This window comes from Saimiri boliviensis, chromosome 15 (assembly GCF_048565385.1).
Source record: "Saimiri boliviensis isolate mSaiBol1 chromosome 15, mSaiBol1.pri, whole genome shotgun sequence".
NCBI classification, from domain to species: Eukaryota; Metazoa; Chordata; class Mammalia; order Primates; family Cebidae; genus Saimiri; species Saimiri boliviensis.
Window position 1 is genome coordinate 76,316,858 of NC_133463.1, and position 26,485 is coordinate 76,343,342.

A 26,485-nucleotide genomic window follows, 5' to 3' on the forward strand; every position below is an offset into this window, starting at 1 on the left:
GCTTAAGATATGGGACCATGACTCAGAGTTGGAGACAATCTTAGCATTCTCTTTCTGGATGAAGCCCCTGGAGAAGATGCAATCTTCCTGAGATCTCTCTACTGGCTTTTAGCTGAATTAGTTTACGACCTCGGGCTCTGGTTTGAATCCTAACTGATATCAAATCAAAGTAAGACCTCAGGTCTTCTGAGATGCAGGATGTGTACCTACTGAGATGAAACTTTCAAATTCCCCCAATTTCCAAGTTCATACCAGGTCTTATCCTCACACCCAGACTGGCGCAGTCAGCAAATATTTATCGGGCACCTCCAATAAACAAAGGAGACACCAGGATGGAAGAAACAGATTCAACAGTCTAGTGGAGAAGAGTGGCATGATCCAAGCATTTACGTAAATAATTACCTGATCATTTATGTAAATGATCTTGGCTCACTGCAACCTCCACTGAGTGACAGAGTAAGACTGATACTTAACAAGTAAGCAGGGCCAGGCGCGGTGGCTCAAGCCTGTAATCCCAGCACTTTGGGAGGCCGAGGCGGGTGGATCGCAAGGTCAAGAAATCGAGACCATCCTGGTCAACGTGGTGAAACCCCGTCTCTACTAAAAATACAAAAAATTACCTGGGCATGGCGGCACGTGCCTGTAGTCCCAGCTACTCAGGAGCCTGAGGCAGGAGAATTGCCTGAACCCAGGAGGCGGAGGTTGCGGTGAGCCGAGATGGCGCCATTGCACTCCAGCCTGGGTAACAAGAGTGAAACTCTGTCTCAAAAAAAAAAAAAAACAAGTAAGCAGAAAGAATAATAACACTAGCATTTATAGAGTGTTTTCTAAGTACTTAGAACTGTGTAAAACACTTTTCAGCCGGGCACTGTGGCTCACGCCTGTAATCCCAACACCTTGAGAAGCCAAGGCAGACAGATCACGAGGTCAAGAGATCGAGACCATCCTGGCCAACATGGTGAAACCTTGTCTCTACTAAAAATACAAAAATTAGCCAAGCGTGGTGGCGTGCACCTGTAGTCCCAGCTACTCTGGAGGCTGAGGCAGGAGAATTGCTTGAACCCGGAAGGTGGAGGTTGCAGTGAGCAGAGATCATACCAGTGCACTACAGCCTGGTGACAGAGCGCAACTCCATCTCAAAAAACAAAAATAAAACAAAAAACACTTTTCACTGAATCTTCATGACAACCACATGAATACATAGCTATAATTATGTACATTTGACAGATGAGAGAAAAGAATGAGAAATTAAGCAAATTGCACAAGGTCTCCCAGCAGAAAAGTGACAGAGCTGGGATTCAAGCTGGGTCAGCTCTGATACCCAGCCTGACTCATCTGCCATCTCTTACCACTAAGCTGAAAAATCCATGATGGCCTGTGCCAGTTTAACATGTTTTAAGGCCGCTTCAGCTGCTTCAACAAACTTTTAACAAGGTGCGCTGTGTGACTCTGGAAGGCTCCCAGATGAGGCACTGAGGAAACATTCCCCAAGGTGCGGGGCCTCCTCGAGATCTAATAGCGCTGTGGTGTGATGAGCTCAGAGGGGACAGAAACCCCATCTTTGCGCCTCAGCCTCATGAACCCTCACCAGGTCTACTCAGGACAGACACGGATCCTGAGGTTGTTTTTCCAGGAGCCTGGCAGGGCCCTCTCACTTCTTAACAAACCAGGCTGTCATTTCCCTCACCACGCAAATAATCTCCCTCCCAGGCACGGGGACTGCTGCCTTCCCCAGCATAAATGTGGGCACTGCTGTGGAATGCCTGCTGAGTGCCCATGGGCTTTTGCCAGAGGGCCTCCTGCCAGTGGTCTGCCCTTCGGAAGCTGGCCTCGGATGTCTCAGTCTCCATTTGTGACCTTGGTGACAGGAGGTTTGGAGTCTAAATGGAAGGAAATGAGAGATCAGAGCCGTGGGAGTTGCCGGAGTCCAGAGAACAATCTGGATGGAAAGACTACTAATGTCACGTGAGTGGACTGCCTCATTTTACAGGTGAAAAAGCTGAGGTCCAGACGGGAGTGGGAGCAACCTGTCTGTACACAGAGGACACAGGCATTCAGGGGTAGGTGGAGACAGCAGCTCAAGTTCACTTCCAGGGAGCCTTTACGGCCTTGGGACTGCTCAGTGTTCTTTCTTCCTCCTTTTTGGGTAATGCCTCTCCATCTTTTTTTGGAATTTTTTTTTTTTTGGCCACACGCAGTGAGTCACACTTGTAATTCTAGTACTTTGAGAGGCGGAGACGAGTGGGTCATTGAGAACAGCTTGGCCAACATGATAAAATCCCATCTCTACTAAAAATACAAAAAATGAGCTATGTGGTACTGCACACCTGTAATCACAGCTATCTAGGAGGCTGAGGCACAAGAATCACTTGAACCCAGGAGGCAAAGGTTGCAGTGGGCTGAGATTGTGCCACAGCACTCCAGTGTGGATGACAGAATGAGACCCTGTCATATATATATATATATATGTTTTTGAGACAGGGTCTAGCTCTGTTGCCAGGTGCCAGGCTGGAGTGCAGTTGTGCGACATCAGCTCATTGCAACCTCTACCTCTCTGGTTCAGGCAATTCTCCTGCCTCAGCCTCCCAAGTAGCTGGGATTACAGGGGCATGCCACCCCGCCGAGCTAATTTTTTTGTATTTTTCAGTAGAGACAGAGTTTCACCATGTTGGCCAGGATGGTTTCAATCTCTTGACCTCGTGATCTGCCCACTTCAGCCTCCCCAAATGCTGGGATTACAGGCATGAACCACCGCACCTGGACTATATATATATTCTGTTTAAATTAAAAAAAGAATTTAATGAGCAGGAATTTCTGATTTAAAAAAAGAATTTAATAAAGGCAGGGTCTCACCATGTGGCCCAGGCTGGTCTTGAACTCTTGGACTCAAGAGATTCTCCTGCTTCAGCCTTCCAAAGTGCTGGGATTACAAGCGTGAGTCACCAGGCCCGACCTGGAATTTTCTCTTACCAAATGTGGGTGGTTTTTGCCGAACTAAGGAAGTGCCTGCCCTCTTCTAGTCACAGAGATGCCCAGAGAAGACAGAGCAGACTCTTTCTCTCAGGACTTTGAATCTTTTATTTATTTATTTTTGTGAAACAGAGTCTTGCTTTGTTGCCAGGCTGGAGTGCAGTGGTGCGAGCTCAGCTAACTGTAACCTCTGCCTCCCAAATTTAAGCAATTCTCCTGCCTCAGCCTCCTGGGTAGCTGGGACTACAGGCACGTGCCACCATGCCTGGCTATGTTTTGTGTTTTTAGTAGAGACGGGATTTCAACATGTTGGCCAGGAAGGTCTCGATCTCTTGGCCTCGCCATCCGCCCACCTCAGCCTACTGGAGTCCTGGGACGACAGGCATGGGTCATTACACCCGGCCGGACTTTGAATCTTAGCTGGAACGACCCCGGGCAGAGCACATCTTTTCTGGTGGCTGTCCGTGGAGTGACTGAGTCATGCAGCTCTCCAAACACTTGGTATTGCCTGAGTCAAAGCTGTCTCAACCCTGGCTTTCCTATCTCTATCAATTCTGGAGCTCTCCAACACCTTTCTAGAAAATTCCTCTTAGGACTAAATTAGCCAGTAGGAGTTTCTGTTTCTTACAACTAAAAAGCCATGAGGGATGAAGCATTCTTTAAATTTTCCCCATAACTTCATGCCGTCTTGCTCTGAAGCAACAACCTTAAAAAAAAAAAATGGCACAGAGACAGAAACGCTGCAAGTCATAACACGGTGTACATACAACCCAATCCTGGGCAGCTGTGTCTTCCTTTCTTCCACTATCTACATTTGGGGTAGTCTGTACTGGAGTCCAGCCCCCACCCACAACACAGCTGATAAGCTGGTCTGCACTCTGTAGTGTCTCCACTCTTACAGTCTCGAAGTATCAAACCCAAATAAACTCTGTGAAGTTTAAACAGAATTCTCAGATTTTTTTAAAAACCGCCTTTTTTTTTTTTTTTGAGACAGAGTCTCCCTCTATTGCCAGGTTGGAGTGTACTGGCATGATCTCAACTCACCTCCGCCTCCCAGGTTGAACCAATTCTCGTGCCTCAGCCTCCCGATGGCTGGGATTATAGGCACCCCCCACCATGCCCGGCTAATTTTTGTATTTTTAGTAGAGACAAGGTTTCACCGTGTTGGCCAGGATGATCTCAAACTCCTGATCTCAGATGATCTACCGGCCTCAGCATCCCAAAGTGCTGGGACTACAGGCGTGAGCCATCCGACCCAACCAAAACTGCCGTTGAAGAAATCATGACTTTATGAAAGGTTTTGTGCTAAGGATTTTGTATACCATTGATTTTGTATACAATTCTACAGACTGTATATTGCTATCAGCTTAATTGTGTTCATGAGAAAACTGGGCCTCCAAAATGGGGAAGGGGCAGTTGTAAATGAATGTCAAGGTCACATAGCTAACAGGGGTGGTCTTTAGGTACAATCCCAGCTCGATCTGACTCAAGTCCATGCTCTAAAACCTTAGGCTAAATCCCCTGGAAATGACTCAGTGACACACCAGTCAAGTGGTTCTCTATTCAGGGAAGGTCCCACCACAGGATAGCTGAGTATCAGAGTCTCCAGGGAAATTGTCATTTGAAATGCGTATTTAATACAATGTTATAATTTCTTTTCTTTTTTTCTTTTTTGAGTCAGGGTTTCACCATGTTGGCCAAGCTGGTCTGGAACTCCTGGCCTCGAGTGATCCACCCACCTTGGCCTCCCAAAGTACTGGGATTACAGGCGTGAGCCACTGCGTCCAGCCAATGTTATAATTTCATATTTGAAAAGTAAAAAGTAGGCCAGGCGCAGTGGCTCACACCTGTAATCACAGGTACTCGGGTGGCTGAGGCATGAGAATTGCTTGAACCCAGGAGCTGGAGGTTGCAGTGAGCCAGTTGAACCGCTGCAGTCCAGCCTGGGTGACAGAGCAAGGTACCGTCTCAAAAAAGTAAATAAATAATGTAGAACGTAAAGACAATCCCGGTGTTTTCAATACAAACCAGGCCACCTAAAGTGGTATGTTCTGAGAAGTAAATAAAAGAGAAAAACATTGAAGAAGAAAAGAAAATTAAAGAAAAACCAGGCCACCTTTGAGAGTCCAAGTAGCTTCTGTGGATGATCAGGTCTAGGTGTTTCCAGGAAAATCGGGATGTATGATCACCTTTCCACAGAAGAGGAAACAGGTGCGAGCAGGTGAAGATGGCCCAGCAAGCTAGTGGTAGAGGAGGCATCAGAACCCTGAAAGAAAATAACACCCAACATTCCCCTGTGACTTTTCTGACAGTCCAAGTTCTTCCAACCTTTGAAAACTCTTATCAGCCGGGCGCGGTGGCTCAAGCCTGTAATCCCAGCACTTTGGGAGGCCGAGGCGGGTGGATCACGAGGTCGAGAGATCGAGACCATCCTGGTCGACATGGTGAAACCCCGTCTCTACTAAAAATACAAAAAAAATAGCTGGGCATGGTGGCGCGTGCCTGTCATCCCAGCTACTCAGGAGGCTGAGGCAGGAGAATTGCCTGAACCCAGGAGGCGGAGGTTGCGGTGAGCCGAGATCGTGCCATTGCACTCCAGCCTGGGTAACAAGAGCGAAAACTCCGTCTCAAAAAAAAAAAAAAAAAACTCTGATCAAAACGAGCTTGTGCCAGGAAGCCCTTCCCAACTCGTTCTGCATCTTTGTCTTCTCACAGTCACCTTGCACCGCACTTCATTAACTTTCTGATGAATTATATACTGTGCTTTTTCATGCGTGTGTGCACATGTGTACACAGGCAGTCCTTACTTTGTATGGTTCTATGGGTTTTTTTCTTTTCTTCTCAATGTGATAGTATATTTCATTTAACTGAGGCTTGACCTTGGTTACCATGGAACCATGAAAAGTGAGGACATGGTTCTGATACAAATGAGTTTCCATGAATACAGTGCCTTGCAAAGTGAGGAGAGCCTATTTTCTGTTTTTGTTTGTTTGTTTGTTTCCACCATGCCTGGCTAATTTTTGTATTTTTAGTAGAGATGGGGTTTCACCATGTTGGCCACAATGACTCACGCCTGTAATCCCAGAACTTTGGGAGGCGGAAGCAGGCGGATGACAAAGTCAAGAGATGGAGGCCATCCCGGCCAACGTGGTGAAATCCCATCTATTTATTTATTTATTTATTTGAGACAGGGTCTCACTCTGTCACCCAGGCTGAAGTGCAGTGGCACAATCATTGTCTCACTGCAGCCTGGACTTCCCAGGCTCAAACAATCCTCCCACCTCAGCCTCCAAAATAGCTAGCATTACAAGTGTGTGCTATTTATCATACCTGGCTTCTTTCTAAATTTTTTGTAGAGTCTGGGGTCTCCCTCTATTGCTCAGGCTGGTCTCGAACTCCTGGGCTCAAGCAGTTTTCCTGCGTTGGTCCCCCAGACTGCTAGGATTACAGATGTGAGCTGCCATGCCTGGCTTGTTTTTCTCTTATGATGGTATATTAGTTTCCTAGGATTGCCAAAACAGATTATGATGAATTGTGTGGCTTATAACAATAAAAATTTCTCTTCACAGTTCTAGAAACTGGAATTTTAAAATCAAGGTGTCAGCAGGGTTGTACTCCCTCTGAAGATTCTAGGGTAAAGCCATTCCCTGCCTTTCCGAGCTTCTAGCAGATGCCGGCATTCCTTAGCGTTCCTTAGCGTTCCTTAGCTCATAAATGCATATCCACAATCTCTGCCTCTGACTTCACACAGCCTCCTCCCTGCATGTGTATGTATCTCTGTATGTCCTTGGTTTGTTTTTGTTTTTGTTTTTGGGAAAGTCTCACTCTGTCACTCTGTCACCCGTCACCTAGGCTGGAGTGCAATGGCATGACCTCAGCTCACTGCCACCTCCACCTCCCTGGTTCAAGGATTCTCATGCTTCAGGCTGTCAAGTAGCTGAGATCACAGACGTGAGCTACCACGCCCAGCTAATTTTGTTTTAGTAGAGATGGGGTGTCACTATGTTGGCCAGGCTGGTCTCGAACTCCTGACCTCAAGTGATCCACCTACCTCAGCCTCCCAAGGTGCTGGGATTATAGATATGAGCCACCACGCCCAGCCTGGATTTAAGGATTTAAAGCCATCATTGGATTTAAGGTTCACCCTACTCCAGTGTGATCTCATCTTGACTAATTACAGCTGCAAAGACTCTATTCCAAACAAGGTCACATTCTGAGGTCCCTTATGAACATGAACTTGGGGGACCACTACTCAGCCCAGTACAGGTGGGTAAGCACCTCCAAGGTTGGATTTTTTTTTTTTTTTTTTTTTTTTGAGACGGAGTTTCGCTCTTGTTACCCAGGCTGGAGTGCAATGGCGCGATCTCGGCTCACCGCAACCTCCGCCTCCTGGGTTCAAGCAATTCTCCTCTCTCAGCCTCCTGAGTAGCTGGGATTACATGCACGCGCCACCATGCCCAGCTAATTTTTTGTATTTTTAGTAGAGACGGAGTTTCACCATGTTGACCAGGATGGTCTCGATCTCTTGACCTTGAGATCCACCTGCCTCAGCCTCCCAAAGTGCTGGGATTACAGGCTTGAGCCACCGCACCCGGCCCAAGGTTGGATTTATAGCATAGATCAACTCCACTCCCAGTGCTAAACCAGCAAGTACACACAGCAGGCACTCCATAATCCAGGTAAGACCTATTCACAGGGGTAAATCTAAATGAGGGCAATCACCTCCATCCATTGGAAGCCAGTTTTATTTTCTCCTTTCAGCCCTCTATGCAGCCAACCACTCCCAGCCCCATTTCCTTCCTTTTTTTTTTGGACATGGCTTTCTCTTCCTGCTCCCCACCCACCCTTGCTGCCTCTTCTTTCTTCCTCCCACTTTCCAGCCTTGAATGACAGATTACGGGAAGCCGTGTGCGAATGCACGTGTGTGCATGGGCATGCATTCGTAAGTAAGGAAGCCCCTCCTCACTTCAAGCTCCTTCACCCATCCAGGCATGTGGTTCTTCTCTGCTTACAGGGTGCAAGGCCATTAGGGTTCCTCTGAAAGTTGAATTAACGTTTCAGTCCTTAGTCAAATGTCCTCTGTTAGCCACACACCCTTCCGATTTTTTTTCTTCCAGAGGTCCCAGGCCAAAAGGTTCCTCATTGCTAGCGACGCCTGTGCCTTCCTCTTTTTAGTTTCTGGATGTCAGTTCACTTTTTTTGGTGAAAAACTAACAGTATGTTGTCACTTCATGAACACTGTGCGCCAAGCAGTGTGCCAAGCCCTTCACACACATGATCTCGCCCATTCTCTCTCTCTTTTTTTTTTCCTTTTTGAGATGGAGTCTTGCTCTTGTTGCTCAGGCTGGAGTGCAGTGGAATGATCTCGGCTCACGGCAACCTCTGCCTCCCGGGTTCAAGTGATTCGCCTGCCTCAGCCTCCCAAGCAGCTGAGATTACAGGAATGCGCCACTATGCCCGGCTAATTTTTTTTTTTTTTTTTTTTTGAGACGGAGTTTCGCTCTTGTTACCCAGGCTGGAGTGAAATGGCGCAATCTCGGCTCACCACAACCTCCGCCTCCTGGGTTCAAGCAATTCTCCTGCCTCAGCCTCCTGAGTAGCTGGGATTACAGGCACACGCCACCATGCCCAGCTAATTTTTTGTATTTTTTTTTTTTTTTTTTTTTTTTTTTTTTTTTTGTGAGACGGAGTTTCGCTCTTGTTACCCAGGCTGGAGTGCAATGGCGCGATCTCGGCTCACCGCAACCTCCGCCTCCTGGGTTCAGGCAATTCTCCTGCCTCAGCCTCCTGAGTAGCTGGGATGACAGGCACGAGCCACCATGCCCAGCTCATTTTTTGTATTTTTAGTAGAGACGGGGTTTCACCATGTTGACCAGGATGGTCTCGATCTCTTGACCTTGTGATCCACCTGCCTCGGCCTCCCAAAGTGCTGGGATTACAGGCTTGAGCCACCGCGCCCGGCCTAATTTTTTGTATTTTTAGTAGAGACGGGGTTTCACCATGTTGACCAGGATGGTCTCGATCTCTTGACCTCATTATCCACCCGCCTCGGCCTCCCAAAGTGCTGGGATTACAGGCATGAGCCACCGCGCCTGGCCTTAATTTTGTATTTTAAGTAGAAACAGGGTTTGTCCACATTGGCCAGGCTGGTCTCCAACTCCTGACTTCAGGTGATCCGCCCGCCTCCACTTCCCCAAGTGCTGGGATTACAGGCATGAGCCACCGCACCCAGCTCGCCCATTCTTTTTATGGTTCTCATTGTACAGAGAATACCGACGGCTGAAGCAACGAAGTAGTTTGTCAAAACTCATGCAGCTGATTGAAGGTGGAGTCAGAATTCAAACCTATGTTCATCGGATTCCAGAGCGCATTCTCTCCACCACAGTATAGGAGAACATGCTTACTTGGGAACATGATTCCTTTAGACTGCTTCCTAGTCAGGCTTCCAGAAAACACATTTGGCCATTGAGGACTAACTGCTGTTTTCTTCTTTTTTTTTTTTTTTTTTTTTTTTTCATGTTGCTGATAAAAAAAACTGCTGTTTTCTTTAAGGAGTTAAGGTTAACAGACCCATTACACTTTCCTTCTCCTCTGAAATCACTGGGATGGGGGTGGGGGTTGCTGCTGAAAGAGAACTCATTGGTGACCTGCAGTTTTCTATACAAAATCTCCTTGGAATTCGTTTTTCTCATAGCAGTTGCTTTGAGGTTCTGAGTGCAATAACTTAAGATCTAAAATGAAAACTACTCAAAATTTCCAAACACTCTTCCTTGTTGGCAGATTTCCATTAAACTTGATTCAGCATTTTCAGGCAGGGAACAAGTCACAAGATATCCCCAAATCAGAGGCAACAAACAGCCTCACATACCAGACGCTCTAATCACGATAAACGTCTGTCAGTTTCATGAACAAACCGTTCTCTCTGGACTCTTTGCACCTTTTCCTTCTGCCTGACACCTCTCTCTGAACCCAAGTATTTAGGTGTTGTTTGTCCTTCAAAATGGCACAGTCTTGAGGAAACCTTTTGGCTATCCTAGCTCTGCCCTGGAGGAGTCATTATCTGAACCATAAAATAACTGTTGATGCCTCACTCTCAGAGAAGCCCAGGGAAAAGAAGGGTGTTAACACCTGAGCCCTGCCCCAAATCTACTAACTCGGAATCTCTAGGGTGGAGCCTGGGGAAGATGCATCTGAGCAAGATCTCCAGGCACTTGCGAAGATGTCCTGGGCCAAGGTTCCAAGCATTGAATTGTTACTTCATCTTCACAATTTTTATCTTGTACTTTTAAGAAATTAACAAACGCCGGGTGCGGTGGCTCACGCCTGTAATCCTAGCACTTTGGGAGGCCGAGGCGGGTGGATCACGAGGTCAAGAGATCGAGACCATCCTGGTCAACATGGTGAAACCCCATCTCTACTAAAAATACAAAAAAGTAGCTGGGCATGGTGGCGCGTGCCTGTAATCCCAGCTACTCAGGAGGCTGAGGCAGGAGAATTGCCTGAACCCAGGAGGCGGAGGTTGTGGTGAGCTGAGATCATGCCATTGCACTCCAGCCTGGGTAACAAGAGCGAAACTCCGTCTCAAAAAAAAAAAAAGAAAAGAAAAAAGAAAAGAAATTAGCAAACATGGGCCGGGTGCGATGGCTCACGCCTGTAATCCCAGTGCTTTGGGAGACCAAGATGGGTGGATCACCTGAAGTCAGGAGTTTGATACCAGCCTGACCAACATGGAGAAACCCCGTCTCTACTAAAAATACAAAATAGGCCAGGTGTGGTGGCTCATGCCTGTAATCCAAGCATTTTGGAGGCGAAGGCGGGCGGATCACCTGAGGTCGGGAGTTCAAGACCAACCTGACCAACATGGTGAAACCCCGTCAAAAAAAAAAAAAAAAAAAAAAAAAAAAAGAAAGAAAGAAAGAAAAAGAAAAAGAAAAAAATACAAAATAAGCTGAGCGTGGTGGCATATGCCTGTAATCCCAGATACTTGGGAAGCTGAGGCAGGAGAATTATCTAGGAGATGGAGATTGCAGTGAGCTGAAATCATGCCATTGCACTCCAGCCTGGGCAACAAGAGCAAAACTTCATCTCAAAAAACAAAACAAAACAAACATTGAGGGATAACACCGGGAAGAAATGCTTGATGTAGGCGATGAGTGAAGATGGGACAGCAAACCATCGTGGCATGTATGTACCTGTGCAACAATCCTGCAGGATGCAGGATGTACATGTGTCCTCCAGGGTCCAAAGTACAATTTTAAAAAAATTAACAAACACTGATGTGGAGCTTACTGTGTTCTAGGCACTCATGCAGCGATCATAGCAACCCTAGTAAGGTAGAGACCATCATTATCCCTGCGCTACAGATGAGGAAACAGGGGCACCAGGAGGTTAAGAAACTGAAGTCACCCATCAAGTAAGCAGCAGAGCTGGCTCCTGCCTGCTTCACTCTCCTCCTTCTTCATAGCTGTGAACTTTCCTTTTCATTTAAATACTTGATTTAAATTTCATGCAAAATCTATGAGGGCAGAGATTTTCAGCTGTTTGTTCACTGCCAGATACCCCTGGGCTAGAACAGTGCCAGGTGGAGTAAGAATCAATATATATCTGTTAAATGAATAAATGCACATAGAAAATCTTAATATGAAATTAAGTTGCTGGTTATATTTTTTCCTTATATCCACTGAAACTACACAGATATAATTATTACTATAAAAAGTCTGTGTGGGCAAGGCGCGGTGGCTCATGCCTGTAATCCCAGCACTTTGGGAGGCTGAGGCAGGTAGATCACTTCAGGTCAAGAGTTCGGGATCAGCCTGACAAACATGGTGAAACCTCATCTTTACTAAAAATTCAAAAATTAGCCAGGCATGGTGGCGGGTGCCTGTAATACCAGCTCGGAAGGTAATAATACTCGGGAAGCTGAGGGATGAGAATCACTTGAACTTGGAGGTGCAGGTTGCAGTGAGCCGAGATCGCACCACTGCGTTCCAGCCTGGGTAACAGAGTGTCCTCTGTGTCCAAAAAAAAAAAAAAAAAAAAAAGTGTGTATATATATATATATATATATATGTGTGTGTGTGTGTGTGTGTGTGTATGCGCATCACCTCAAGTCCTGTCTCATTTCCATACTGATATCTATACCCCAGTTCGGGAAACCCTAAGCTCCAGCTTACTTCTTTTATTATACTGATCACAATAAAGTGTAATTTATCTTCCAGACTGTAAGTAAGCTCCCAAGAACAGGGACTCAATTTGCTCTTCTGTTAAGGGCAAAGGCCAATGGTGTCATTCTCCCTTCTTACTAGAGATAACTGGTTATAGATTTGATGGTTTCTTTAAATTCTTTGAGATCTGAAAGGAGGTGATAGGATTCAATGGATGGTAAGACCAACGAGAAGAAGGAGGCCTGGGCTAGAGCCCACTAAAGAGAGGACTTCCAGGTTTGAGCTGATGAGCATGGGGACACCTGCACCCTACTTCTGACTGATTCTTCATGTCCCAGAGACAGCCTGCCTCTTTGAACTGGTGACCTTTCTCAGGCTGTAAATTCCTTGCAGATAAAGATCATGTCCTTCTTGTTGTTCACTTTATCTGCAGAACCTGCTTAGTACCCGGAACACAGAAGATGCTCAGGGAAAAAAAAAAAAAAAAAAAAATGTGGGTCAAATGAATACATGAGGAAAAAATTGTTAAATATTTTCTGATTAAATTGGAAGATCCAGGTGAAAAAAAAATAAAAAATAAAAGAAAAAAGGAAAAAAAGTTATGATTAGGAAAGTACAGTATGGCTTCTTCATTTTCTTCTGTTTCCACAGTCTCCTGAGGCTCTAATATTTTTATAAAATATTTGTTTGTGGAAGGCAATTTGATTGGAAAGACTGACTTGAGGTTGTATGAGAAAGAATTATATACAAGCTGAAAAAATGACAGTTCGGCACATAAAAGAAAAGGGACTATGGGACTTGTCCTGGGGAAGAATGTATGTCTAGACCCATCCCAAGACCTACCAGATATCAGCCTCCAGCCTCCTGGTTGTCAAATTCTGGGACTGGCACTGTGACCTCACCAGGAGGTATGAAATCCAGCAAATTATTCAGAATATTGGTTCTGCTTCAGATGAGATGCCCTTGAGAGTATCAGCTAACTGCAGGCAGGGAGGAAGTCAATGGTAATTAAACTTGTACACAGCAGCCAACTGCAAAATACACAGGAAATATACAGGCAGAAGTTGCCAAGGGCAATTTCAGATGAAAACTGGTAATAAAATGAGGTACCACTCCAAAAAGGAGACACTGGAGAAGAACCAAGCTAGAGCTATATGGAAGTGTACCTGAGATGTCACATGCGCTCATGAAGTATCAAGGGCACTACCATCTCACCATATCAAGCTGAAGATGTCGGCCGGGCGCGGTGGCTCAAGCCTGTAATCCCAGCACTTTGGGAGGCCGAGGCAGGTGGATCACGAGGTCAAGAGATCGAGACCATCCTGGTCAACATGGTGAAACCCCGTCTCTACTAAAAATATACAAAAAACTAGCTGGGCGTGGTGGCGCATGCCTGTAATCCCAGCTACTTAGGAGGCTGAGGCAGGAGAATTGCCTGAGCCCAGGAGGCGGAGGTTGCGGTGAGCCGAGATCGCGCCATTGCACTCCAGCCTGGGTAACAAGAGCGAAACTCCGTCTCAAAAAAAAAAAAAAAAAAAAAAAAAAAAAAAAAGATGTTCACCCCCATCTGGAGAGTAGGAGATGTTTTATTGAGAAAAAAATGTTTCCTCTTGTTTGTTCATATGCTCTGCTCTAGTGGCTGGTTCAGTAATAAATCTTTAAGGGTCTTTTTTTTAAAAAAATGAATAAATAATAAATTAAAAAAAAAAAAAAAGGCCGGGCGCGGTGGCTCAAGCCTGTAATCCCAGCACTTTGGGAGGACGAGGCGGGTGGATCACGAGGTCAAGAGATCGAGACCATTCTGGTCAACATAGTGAAACCCCGTCTCTACTAAAAATACAAAAATTAGCTGGGCATGGTGGCGTGTGCCTGTAATCCCAGCTACTCAGGAGGCTGAGGCAGGAGAATTGCCTGAACCCAGGAGGCGGAGGTTGCGGTGAGCCGAGATCGCGCCATTGCACTCCAGCCTGGGTAACAAGAGCGAAACTCCGTCTCAAAAAAAAAAAAAAAAAAAAAAAAAAAAAAAGATGTCACCCCCATCTGGAGAGTAGGAGATGTTTTATTGAGAAAAAAATGTTTCCTCTTGTTTGTTCATATGCTCTGCTCTAGTGGCTGGTTCAGTAATAAATCTTTAAGGGTCTTTTTTTTAAAAAAATGAATAAATAATAAATTAAAAAAAAAAAAAAAGGCCGGGCGCGGTGGCTCAAGCCTGTAATCCCAGCACTTTGGGAGGACGAGGCGGGTGGATCACGAGGTCAAGAGATCGAGACCATTCTGGTCAACATAGTGAAACCCCGTCTCTACTAAAAATACAAAAATTAGCTGGGCATGGTGGCGTGTGCCTGTAATCCCAGCTACTCAGGAGGCTGAGGCAGGAGAATTGCCTGAACCCAGGAGGCGGAGGTTGCGGTGAGCCGAGATCGCGCCATTGCACTCCAGCCTGGGTAACAAGAGCGAAACTCCGTCTCAAAAAAAAAAAAAAAAAAAAAAAAAAAAGACCATGGCTCCATCTTAGGCACTTCTTATGTTCTGCCTCCCATCAGTTATCCCAGGGGACATCGGCTGCCACGTCGATGGCTGCACTTTGGAAAGGCCCACAAGGGAGGAACCAGTGTCTCCAGCGAAGACCTGAGGCCTTTCAAAAGCCATGTGAGTGATTCTGGGAGGGAATGCTCCCAGCCTTGAGAAGACCACAGCTTTTTTTTTTTTTTTTTTTTTTTTTTTTTTTTTTTTTTGAGACGGAGTTTCAATCTTGTTACCCAGGCTGGAGTGCAATGGCGCAATCTCGGCTCACCGCAACCTCTGCCTCCTGGGTTCAGGAAATTCTCCTGCCTCAGCCTCCTGAGTAGCTGGGATTATAGGCACGCGCCACCATGCCCAGCTAATTTTTTTGTCTTTTTAGTAGAGACGGGGTTTCGCCATGTTGACCAGGATGGTCTCGATCTCTTGACCTCATGATCCACCCACCTCGGCCTCCCAAAGTGCTGGGATTACAGGCGTGAGCCACCGTGCCCGGCCAAGACCACAGCTTTGACAGAGAGCTGGCATGCAGGCTCCAGAGAGACCAGGAACAGACCCACCAACTAGGCTGAGCCAGGATTCCTGCCTCATGGAAGGTATGAGCAAATAAATATTTATTGTTTTTACTTGCTAACCAGCAATAGATAATTAGTATATCATTTAAAAAAAATTAGGCCGGGCGCGGTGGCTCAAGCCTGTAATCCCAGCACTTTGGGAGGCCGAGGCGGGTGGATCACGAGGTCGAGAGATCGAGACCGTCCTGGTCAACATAGTGAAACCCCGTCTCTACTAAAAATTCTAAAAAAAAATTAGCTGGGCATGGTGGCGCGTGCCTGTAATCCCACCCACTCAGGAGGCTGAGGCAGGAGAATTGCCTGAACCCAGGAGGCGGAGGTTGCGGTGAGCCGAGATCGCGCCATTGCACTCCAGCCTGGGTAACAAGAGGGAAACTCTGTCTCAAAAAAAAAAAAAAAAAAAAAATTACTCTAGGCTGAGTGCAGTGGCTCACGCTTGTAAGCCCAGCACTTTGGGAGGCCGAGGCGGGCAGATCACAAGGTCAGGGGATCGAGACCACTCTGACCAACATGGTGAAACCTCATCTCTACTAAAAACACAAAAATTACCTGGGCGTGGTGGCATGTGCCTATAATCCCAGCTACTCAGGAGACTGAGGCAGGAGAATCGCTTGAACCCAGGAGGCAGAGGTTGCAGTGAGCCGAGATCATGCCATTGCACTCCAGCCTGGGGGACATAGCGAGACTTCATCTCAAAAAAAATAAAAAAATTACTCCAGAGGCTGGGGACAGTGACTCATGCTTGTATTCCCAATACTTTGGGAGATCAAGATGAGAGGATTGGGCCGGGCGTGGTGGCTGACACTTGTAATCCAAGCACTTTGGAGGCCAAGGCGGGCGGGTCACCTGAGGTCAGGAGTTCAAGACCAGCCTGACCAACATGGTGAAACTCCATCTTTAAAAATATAAAGAAAGAAAGAAAAAAAAGAAAAAGAAAAAGAAAAAAAAAAGATGAGAGGATTGCTTGAATTCAGGAGTTAGAAACCAGCCTGGGCAACATAGCCAGACCCCATCTCTACAAATAATTTAAAAAATTATCTGGGCCTGGTGGTGAATGCCTATGGTCCCAGTTTCTTGAGAAACTGAGGTAGGAGGATCACTTGAGCTCAGGAGGTCAAGGTTGCAGTGAGTCTTAGTCATGCCATTGTACTCCAGTCTGGGCAAATAGAGTCTCTGAGACCCTGTCTCAAAATAAGCAAATAAATAACTCCATAGAGATAGTTATCAGTTTTGTTCACCAAATATTTCCAGCTCTTCATCCTGCTGGGAACATGGTAGGATTATCTTCCCTACCCTATCTGTTAGGTGTGGCCTTCTTCCATGCCTTGGCCAGTGAAATGCTAGCAGAAATGAGATATGACACTTCCAGGCAAACATTTTTTTTTTTTTTTTTTTTTTTTGAGACGGAGTTTCGCTCTTGTTCTGGAGTGCAATGGCCCGATCTCGGCTCACCGCAACCTCCGCCTCCTGGGTTCAGGCAATTCTCCTGCCTCAGCCTCCTAAGTAGCTGGGATTACAGGCACGTGCCACCACGCCCAGCTAGTTTTATTTTGTATTTTTAGTAGAGACGGGGTTTCACATGTTGACCAGGATGGTCTCGATCTCTCGACCTCATGATCCACCCGCCTCGGCCTCCCAAAGTGCTGGGATTACAGGCTTGAGCCACCGCACCCAGCCACTCCAGGCAAACATTTTAAAATCTCATGTGCAGGCCGGGTGCAGTGGCTCACGCCTGTAATCCCAGCACTTTGGGAGGCCGAGGTGGGTGGATCACGAGGTCAAGAGATCAAAACCATCCTGGTCAACATGGTGAAACCCCGTCTCTACTAAAAATACAAAAGTTAGCTGGGCATGGTGGCGCATGCCTGTAGTTCCAGCTACTCGGGAGGCTGAGGCAGGAGAATTGCCTGAACCCAGGAGGCGGAGGTTGCGGTGAGCCGAGATTGCGCCATTGCACTCCAACCTGGGCAACAAGAGCTAAACTCGGTCTCAAAAAAAAAAAAAAATTCTCCTGTGCAAGTCACTTTGGACATGTCTCTTTGTTCCTGTATGGCAATTCTGGAAGCATGGGGTTAGAGCTTTTTCATCTGGGCTCCTGGCTAATCATGACACAGAGCAGAACCACCCAGTGAGCCCAGGAGGAATGTATAGTGTAAGAAATAAGCTTTTGCTGAGGTCAGGTGCTGTGGCTCAAGCCTATAATCCCAACACTTTGGGAAGCCAATGTGGGCGGATCAGCTGAGGTCAGAAGTTCAAGATCAGCCTGGGCAACATGGTGAAACCCCGTCTCTACAAAAAATTCCAAAATTAGCTGGGCATGGTGGCACATTCCCATAGTCCTACCTACTCAGGAGGCTGAGGCAGGAGAATCACTTGAACCTGGGAGGTGGAGGTTGCAGTGAACTGAGATTGTGCTACTACAGTCCAATCTGGGTGACTGAGCGAAACTCCATCTCCAAAAATATGAAAAAAAAAAAAAGAAAGAAAGAAAGAAAGAAAAGGAAAGAAGAAATAAGCCTTTGCTGTTGTAAGTCACTGAGACTTCGGAGTTGTTTGTTACCGCAGCAATACCTAACCTACTTTGACTCATATAAACCACAGTGTCTCTTTGACCATTATAATTTAACTCAAAATGTAATTTAATCAAAGCTGCAGTTAATCAACAGACCACATTACTATTTGGTTCACCCAAGTTATTAGTATTTGCTTGTAAACCAAAATTTACTGTGGTCACATGATGTCACATTATCAGGATATCAGTAAATATCATCATTTTATCATAGTCACCTTATAAAAATTCACCAGAGAAATCTCTATGTCAGTGCCAAGATAGCTCCTCTGTTTGGGATCAGAGATTATAACCTTGCTTTTATTTATTTATTTATTTATATATATTTTTTGAGACGGAGTTTCGCTCTTGTTACCCAGGCTGGAGTACAATGGCGCAATCTCGGCTCACCGCAACCTCCGCCTCCTGGGTTCAGGCAATTCTCCTGCCTCAGCCTCCTGAGTAGCTGGGATTACAGGTACACGCCACCATGCCCAGCTAATTTTTTGTATTTTTAGTAGAGACGGGGTTTCACCATGTTGACCAGGATGGTCTCGATCTCTTGACCGTGTGATCCACCCTCCTCGGCCTCCCAAAGTACTGGGATTACAGGCGTGAGCCACTGCACCTGGCTATTTATTCATGTATTCATTTTGAGATGGAGTTATACCCACTCTGTTGCCCAGGCTGGACTGCAGTGGTCGGATCTTTGCTCCCTGCAACCTCCACCTCCCTGGTTCAAGCAATTCTTCTGCTTCAGCCACCCAAGTAACTGGGTTTACAGCTGTGCCACCGCTCTCAGGTAATTTTTGTATTTTTATTTTATTTATTTATTTATCTTCGTTTTTATTTTTTATTTATTTATTTATTTATTTTTGAGTTTCACTCTTGTTACTCAGGCTGGAGTGCAATGGCGCGATCTCGGCTCACCGCAACCTCTGCCTCCCGGGTTCAGGCAATTCTCCTGCCTCAGCCTCCTGAGTAGCTGGGATTACAGGCACGCGCCACCATGCCCAGCTAATTTTTTGTATTTTTAGCAGAGACGGGGTTTCACCGTGTTGACCAGGATGGTCTCGATCTCTTGACCTCGTGATCCACCCGCCTCGGCCTCCCAAAGTGCTGGGATTACAGGCTTGAACCACCGCCCGGCTATTTTTTTTTTTTTTTTTTTTTGAGACGGAGTTTCGCTCTTGTTACCTAGGCTGGAGTGCAATGGCGCGATCTCGGCTCACCGCAACCTCTGCCTCCTGGGTTCAGGCAATTCTCCTGCCTCAGCCTCCTGAGTGGCTGGGATTACAGGCACACGCCACCATGCACAGCTGATTTTTTTGTATTTTCAGTAGAGACAGGGTTTCACCAGGTCGACCAGGATGGTCTCAAACTCTCGACCTCGTGATCTACCCGCCTCGGCCTCCCAAAGTGCTGGGATTACAGGCTTGAGCCACCGTGCCCGGCCCTTCATTTTTATTTTTTAAATTTTTTTTTTTTTTTTAAAGACGGGGTTTAACCATGTTGGTCAGACTGGTCTTGAACTCCCGAACTCAGGTGATCTGCCTGCCTTGGCCTCCAAAGTGTTTGGATTACAGGCGTGAGCCACCACGCCCGGCCTTAATTTTTGTATTTTTAGTAGAAATGGGGTTTCACCATGTTGGGCAGGCGGGTCTCGAACCCCAGATCTCAAGTGATCCACCCAGCCTCCCAAAGTGCTGGGATTACAGGTGTGAGCCACCATGCCTGGCCTGTAATCTTACTTTTAGTGTGTTTTTTTATTTTAACCTCTGGTACATTAGGAACAAATAAATGATGCCATTTCCTTTTTGCCCTGGCTGGTAGGAAGTCAAACTGCAGTTTATCTACAGCAAGCACATAAGACGTTACGGCACTTCTTTTTAGTACTAACCTTGTCCTTGGTTTCATTCTATTTCTTTTTTCATTTTTGTTATCCTGATTTATTTACTGATTTTTTCCCCTTGTTAAAATATTCACTCTTGAGGAATGTCACATCCATTTTGAAATGAGGAAAGAAAATTAAAATATAAGCAGTACAACTGGTCAATCTCAGTGACAGAACAAGCTCAAACGTTAGCATCAGAAAATATCTAGGCTTCATCTAAGTTTGCCTACTTAGTAGCTGCGTAACTTTGTAAGAATCAGTGTGTCTCAGTTTCTTCCTTTATAGGAGAAGTGAGGGTGAGAGGCTAATAATATCTCCCTTGAAACTTGATGTTGAAGATTATATTGGGGAAAGTCCTTGGCCCTTAATAGGAGCTCTTACCAAATTTTAGTTCTTTCCTTCCTCAACCCCAAATCCCTTGAGCAGCTATTTGCTCTTGACCTTGCTCAATCGTCTTTCCGGTATGCAGTGCACCCTGGTGAGCTCAGAAACATCCCCTGCTGAGGAAATGGATTTCAGCTGCTTCAGGAGAAACTTAGGTCAGAAGAAAGATCGGGGAAAAGGGCTTGAGAAGAGGAAACTATGTCTGTTCAGTGCCTACTACAACCCTTAGCATGAATGAGCTCATGCAATCACAGCAAGAACAAGCAGGCAGAAACTCTGGTTTGTGGTAGACACTGGTAGACACTGCAGTGTGTTGCAGAGGCCATGGGGCTGTCTCTGAGAGGTGTCCTAAAGGCGAACCTCTTCAATGTGGTCCTGCTGGAAAGCAGGAGATGGGTTATTCCAGTTCATATTTTAAAATAGTATCCATATATGTAATTCTGTATGATACGTAAGTTGTTAAGCAGAGTTTTCCAGCCTCAGCACTACTGACATTTTGGGCTGGATAGCTCTCTGTTGTGGGGACTGTTCTGTGTTTTTTTTTTTTTTCTTTTTCTGAGATAAAGTTCCACTCTGTCCCCTATGCTGGAGTGCAGTGGCGCTATCTCAGCTCACTGCAACGTCCGCCTCCCGGGTTCAAGCAATTCCCCTGCCTCAGCCTTCTGAGTAGCTGGATTACAGGCGTGTGCCACCACACCCGGCTAATTTTTGTATTTTTAGTAGAGAAAGGGGTTTCACCGTGTTGGCCAGGCTGGTCTCAAACTCCTGACCTTGTGATCCACACCCCTCGGCCTCCCAACGTGCTGGGATTACAGGCGTAAGCTACCGCACCCAGGCACCTGTTCTGTGTCTTATTGGATGCTTCTGTATCTCTGGCCTTTGCCCACCAGATGCCATGGCTCTTCCATCCCAGGTCATGAAAATCAATAATGCAAGCCGGGCACGGTGGCTCAAGCCTGTAATCCCAGCACTTTGGGAGGCTGAGGCGGGTGGATCACGAGGTCGAGAGATCGAGACCATCCTGGTCAACATGGTGAAACCCCGTCTCTACTAAAAGTGCAAAAAATTAGCTGGGCATGGTGGCATGTGCCTGTAATCCCACCTACTCAGGAGGCTGAGGCAGGAGAATTGCCTGAGCCCAGGAGGCGGAGGTTGCGGTGAGCCGAGATCGCGCCATTGCACTCCAGCCTAGGTAACAAGGGCGAAACTCCGTCTCAAAAAAAAAAAGAAAATCAATAATGCCTCCAGACATTTCCAAATGTCCTTTGGGAGGCCAAATTGTCCCCTCTCCTCCTGTGTAAGCCATGATGTAAAGTAACAAAGCATTCCGGCATGGTTCAGTATTTATTAAATATCCACAGAGTGTGGAGAGAGAGAAATCCTTTTGACATGGGCTTGCTCCTTAAGCAACTCGTGACTCATGCTGCAGTAGGGGAGATGAACTGTCCACATACAATTGCCTTTAAGTGTGGCCAGTGCAGTAACAGAGAAAGGAGTGAGGAACGAAGTACAGCCTGAGCTCAGTGGAGAGGAGGGGGATGCTTTGACAGAGCCTGGCTCGGAAACCGCTGACTGTCCTCCCCAAGATGGGCCCGCTCCCTCTTTGGTTGCAACTCTTTTTTCAGTACCCTGTATGTTTTCTTCATTGCAAGGTCTATTATTTACCTGGGACAGAGTCTCACTTTGTTACCCAGGCTGGAATACAGTGGCACTGTCTCTGTTCACTGCAACCTTTGACTCTGCGGTTCAAGCGATTCTAGAGCCTCAGCCTCCTGAGTAGCAGGAATTACAGGCATGCTCCCACACCCAGCTAATATGTGTATTTTTAATAGAGTCTACATAATTTGTAGGGCCTGGTGCTAAATGAAAATACAGGGTTCCATCGGGCGCAGTAATTCAGGCCTGTAATCCCGGCAATTTGGAAGGCCGAGGCAGGTGGATCGCGAGGTCAGGCGTTCAAGACCCAGCCTGGCCAAGATGGTGAAACCCCATCTCTACCAAAATTGCAAAAATTAGCCAGGCATGGTGGCAAGTGCCTGTAATCCCAGCTACTCAAGAGGCTAAGGCAGGAGAATCGCTTGAACCCAGGGGATGGCGGTTGCAGTGAGCTGAGATTGCACCACTGCACTCTAGCCTGGATGACAGAGCAAGACAGTGTCTCAAAAAAAAAAAAAAAAAAAAAAAAAAGACCAGGTGCAGGGTCTCACGCCTGAAATCCCAGCACTTTGGGAGGCTGAGGCGAGCGGATTACGAGGTCAGGAGTTCAAGACCAGCCTGACCAACATGGTGAAACTCCATCTCTAAAACAAACAAACAAACAAAACAACTCAATGTTGAAGAATTTGGCTAAAAAAAAAAGAAAGAAAGAAAGAAAGAAAAGAAAACGCAGGATTCTCAAGTCTTTTTTTTTTTTTTTTTTTTTTTGAGACGGAGTGTCGCTCTTGTTACCCAGGCTGGAGTGCAATGGCATGACCTCGGGTCACCGCAACCTCCGCCTTCTGGGATCAGGCAATTCTCCTGCCTCAGCCTCCTGAGTAGCTGGGATTACAGGCACGCGCCACCACGCCCAGCTAGTTTTTTGTATTTTTAGTAGAGACGGGGTTTCACCATGTTGCCCAGGATGGTCTCGATCTCTCAACCTCGTGATCCACCCGCCTCGGCCTCCCAAAGTGCTGGGATTACAGGCTTGAGCCACCGCGCTCGGCCTCTTTTTTTTTTTTTTAAGATGGGGTTTCACCATATTGGTCAGGCTGGTCTCGAACTCCTGACCTCAGGAGATCCGCCCACCTTGGCCTCCCAAAGTGCCGGGATTACAGGCGTGAGCCACCATGACCGGCCCTTTCTCAAGTCTTATTAAAAATTTCAAGCCGGGCGCGGTGGCTCAAGCCTGTAATCCCAGCACTTTGGGAGGCCGAGGCAGGTGGATCACGAGGTCGAGAAATCGAGACTATCCTGGTCAACATGGTGAAACCCCGTCTCTACTAAAAATACAAAAAATTAGCTGGGCATGGTGGCGCGTGCCTGTCATCCCAGCTACTGAGGAGGCTGAGGCAGGAGAATTGCTTGAACACAGGAGGCGGAGGTTGCGGTGAGCCGAGATCGCGCCATTGCACTCCAGCCTGGGTAACAAGGGCGAAACTCCCTCTCAAAAAAAAAAAAAAAAAAAAAAGAATTTCACCCAGCCGGGCGCGGTGGCTCAAGCCTGTAATCCCAGCACTTTGGTAGACCGAGGCGGGTGGATCACGAGGTCGAGAGATCGAGACCATCCTGGTCAACATGGTGAAACCCCGTCTCTACTAAAAGTGCAAAAAATTAGCTGGGCATGGTGGCACGTGCCTGTCATCCCAGCTACTGAGGAGGCTGAGGCAGGAGAATTGCCTGAGCCCAGGAGGCGGAGGTTGCGGTGAGCCGAGATCGCGCCATTGCACTCCAGCCTGGGTAACAAGGGCGAAACTCCGTCTCAAAAAAAAAAAAAAAAAAGAATTTCACCCTGCCAGGCGCGGTGGCTCACGCCTGTAATCCCAGTACTTTGGGAGGCCGAGGCAGGTGGATCACAAGGTCAAGAGATCGAGACCATCCTAGTCAACATGGTGAAACACCATCTCTACTAAAAATACAAAAAATTAGCTGGGCATGGTGGCGTGTGCCTATAATCCCAGCTACTCAGGAGGCTGAGGCAGGAGAATTGCCTGAACCCAGGAGGCGGAGGTTGCGGTGAGCCGAGATTGCGCCATTGCACTCCAGCCTGGGTAACAAGAGCGAAACTCCGTCTCAAAAAAAAAAAAAAAAAGAAGTTCACAACAGCTACTACAGGGGGCTTTTCTGAGGAGGGGCCTTTATGACTGCACAGGTTACCTGCCTGTGAAGCCCTCCCTTGGAGACAAGCATCATGAATGATCATCAGTCAGGTAGATCTTGTCTCTCTCAATCCAAACCTTGGTTTGAAGAAGTGGTCAGTGTGACCTGTGAGAGATGTGAACGTTTTTCTTCAAAGTTTATATCTTAGTCTACATTATAAGGAGTTACGATCTCTTGCTCTATCATCATTAGCGCTATTAGCATAAACATATACCCATGTATATCTATTCTCTTTTTTTTTTTTCTTTTTTGAGACAGAGTTTTCCTCTTCTTGCCCAGGCTGGAATGCAATGGCACGATCTCAGCTCATCACAACTTCCACCTCCCGGGTTCAAGCAATTCTCCTGCGTCAGCTTCCTGAGTAGCTGGGACTGCAGGCATATGCCACCATGCCCCGCTAATTTTGTATTTTTAGTAGAGTCGGGATTTCTTCATGTTGATTAAGCTGGTCTCGAACTCCCAACCTCAGGTGATCCGCCCACCTCGGCCTCACAAAGTGCTGGGATTACAAGCATGAGCCACCACATCCGGCCCACGTATATATATTCTCTAAATCAGCAATGTCTTAAATCAGCTCCCTTGACGGGCTCCGACACGTCTGAACAGAACTGGGCAAACTCCAAGCCCGGGTGCATGCCATTCCTTATTTGGAAATCCTCCTGACCCTCTCCAGACTAGCTTCCTCATCTTCTTTCTCATTATCTATTCAGAACATGTCTAAGATTTTAGCCAATCGGGTCAAGCATAGAATGTGAGGTCTCGTTCTGGCCAATGGAAACTGGACACAGCTATAGGGCGATTGCGTCAGTTTCTGGAAGTTATAAATGTTCTCGTCTCCTTTGTCCTGGTGTGCTGTCGTGGCAAGACTGCCTGCGAGTTGCAGCCTTCCCGCAGGATGTAAAATAGCCTTGCCGAATAAACCGTTGCCTTGGAGTGGATTTTTCCTGATGTTATAAACCTGTTTCCAACAAATTTGGGGGCTCGTGGTCCAGGATTCTGTTTCCTCCCTGGGGCAGCCCTTGGTCTGCTCGTGGGGAGGCGCCCTTCCGCCATATTTGCGGTGGTCCTGGGCAGGAGAGAGCGAGCCAGGACTTATCTGGGGTGAGGAATAAACCCGGATTCTCAGCAACAGCAGCAACGTAGAGGAAAGAGATTAGAAATCGCGGCGACCAGGGGCCTCGGCCAGGCAGCCTCCTGCGCGAGCCAAGGTAGGAAATGTTGCAAAGGGGTGACAAAGTACTTCTTGGTGGTCAGCTTCTGGAGGGTGGAGTGTGTGTGTGAACGCAGTGGTGTTTGTGTGAACGGTGACAAGTCCTACTGCTGGAGAGCGGCCGAGGAGGACGGTACAAATGAGAAGAGCGTAAGGGACCTTCAGAAGCTGGAAGAGAGGAAACAGGTCACCTTCCCAGGGCAGCGAAGCCAAAAAATTCCTAGCTTGTTTCTGAGGAGAAATTCAAGAGAAAAAAATAAGAAAAAATTTCTAGCTTGAGCATTTGAGTCTTCTGTAAGCTGTAATATTTTACAACGGAATAGTCAAGAGATTCCCTGCTTGGGGGTTCGCTATTCTGCAGAAGTGGAATAGGTGAGAGGGTGCCAGCTTGGGCGGGGTTCGATCTTCCGCAGAAACGGAATAGGCGAGAGATTCCCAGCTGGGCGGGGGGCGGGGGGTGGTTTGGCTACCCATAGAAATGTTATCGGCGAGAGATTCTCACGGTGCGGGTCGGCCTCCTGTAGAAACGGAATTGGCAAGAGATTTCCAGCTCAGCAGGGTTCGGCCTCCCATAGAAATGGAATAGGCGAGAGGGTCCTGGCTCGGTGAGCTTTGGCCTCCCATAGAAATGGAATCAGCAAGAGATTCCTGGCTCAGCGGGATTCGGCCTCCCATAGAAACGGAATAAGCGAGACGGTCCCTGCATGGCAGGGTTCGGCCGCCAGTGGAATCTGAATCGGCAAGAGATTCCCATCTGGGTGGGGTCCTGCCTCCCATTGAAACAAAATAAGCGAGAGGGTCCCAGCTCGGGCGAGGCCTGGCCTCCCATAGAAATGGAATCAGCAAGAGATTCCTGGCTCAGCGGGATTCGGCCTCCCATAGAAACGGAATAAGCGAGACGGTCCCTGCATGGCAGGGTTCTGCCGCCAGTGGAATCTGAATCGGCAAGAGATTCCCAGCTGGGTGGAGTCGTGCCTCCCATCGAAACGAAATAAGCAAGAGGGTCCCAGCTCGGGCGAGGCCTGGCCTCCCATAGAAATGGAATCAGTAAAAGATTCCCGTCTCGGCGGGGTTCAGCTTCCTGTAGAAACGGAATAGGCAAGAGGATCCTGGCTCAGCGGAGTTCGGCCTCCCGTAGAATAAGAATCAGCGAGAGATTCCTGGCTCGGTGGGGTTCAGCCTTCAGTAAGTAGAAACGCAATAGGCAAGAGGGTCCCAGCTTGGGTGGGGTTTGGTCTTCCGCAGAAACAGACTAGGCGAGAGGTTCCCAGCTGGGCAGGGGGTGGGGTGTTTGGCCTCCCATAGAAACGTTATTGGTGAGAGAGTCTCAGGTTGGTGCGGTTCGGCCTCCTGTAGAAACGG

At 47.2% G+C, this 26,485-nt stretch overlaps 1 long non-coding RNA gene across 1 annotated transcript; it reads left to right on the plus strand.

The window, feature by feature from the left end:
• The first annotated feature begins 1,863 nt into the window (after positions 1-1,863).
• LOC141581413 (uncharacterized) lies at positions 1,864-24,846 on the plus strand. The gene is made up of 3 exons (XR_012513998.1): positions 1,864-1,965; positions 14,678-14,783; positions 24,172-24,846. It is a non-coding gene; the product is annotated as an uncharacterized LOC141581413 (long non-coding RNA).
• Positions 24,847-26,485: the final 1,639 nt, after the last annotated feature.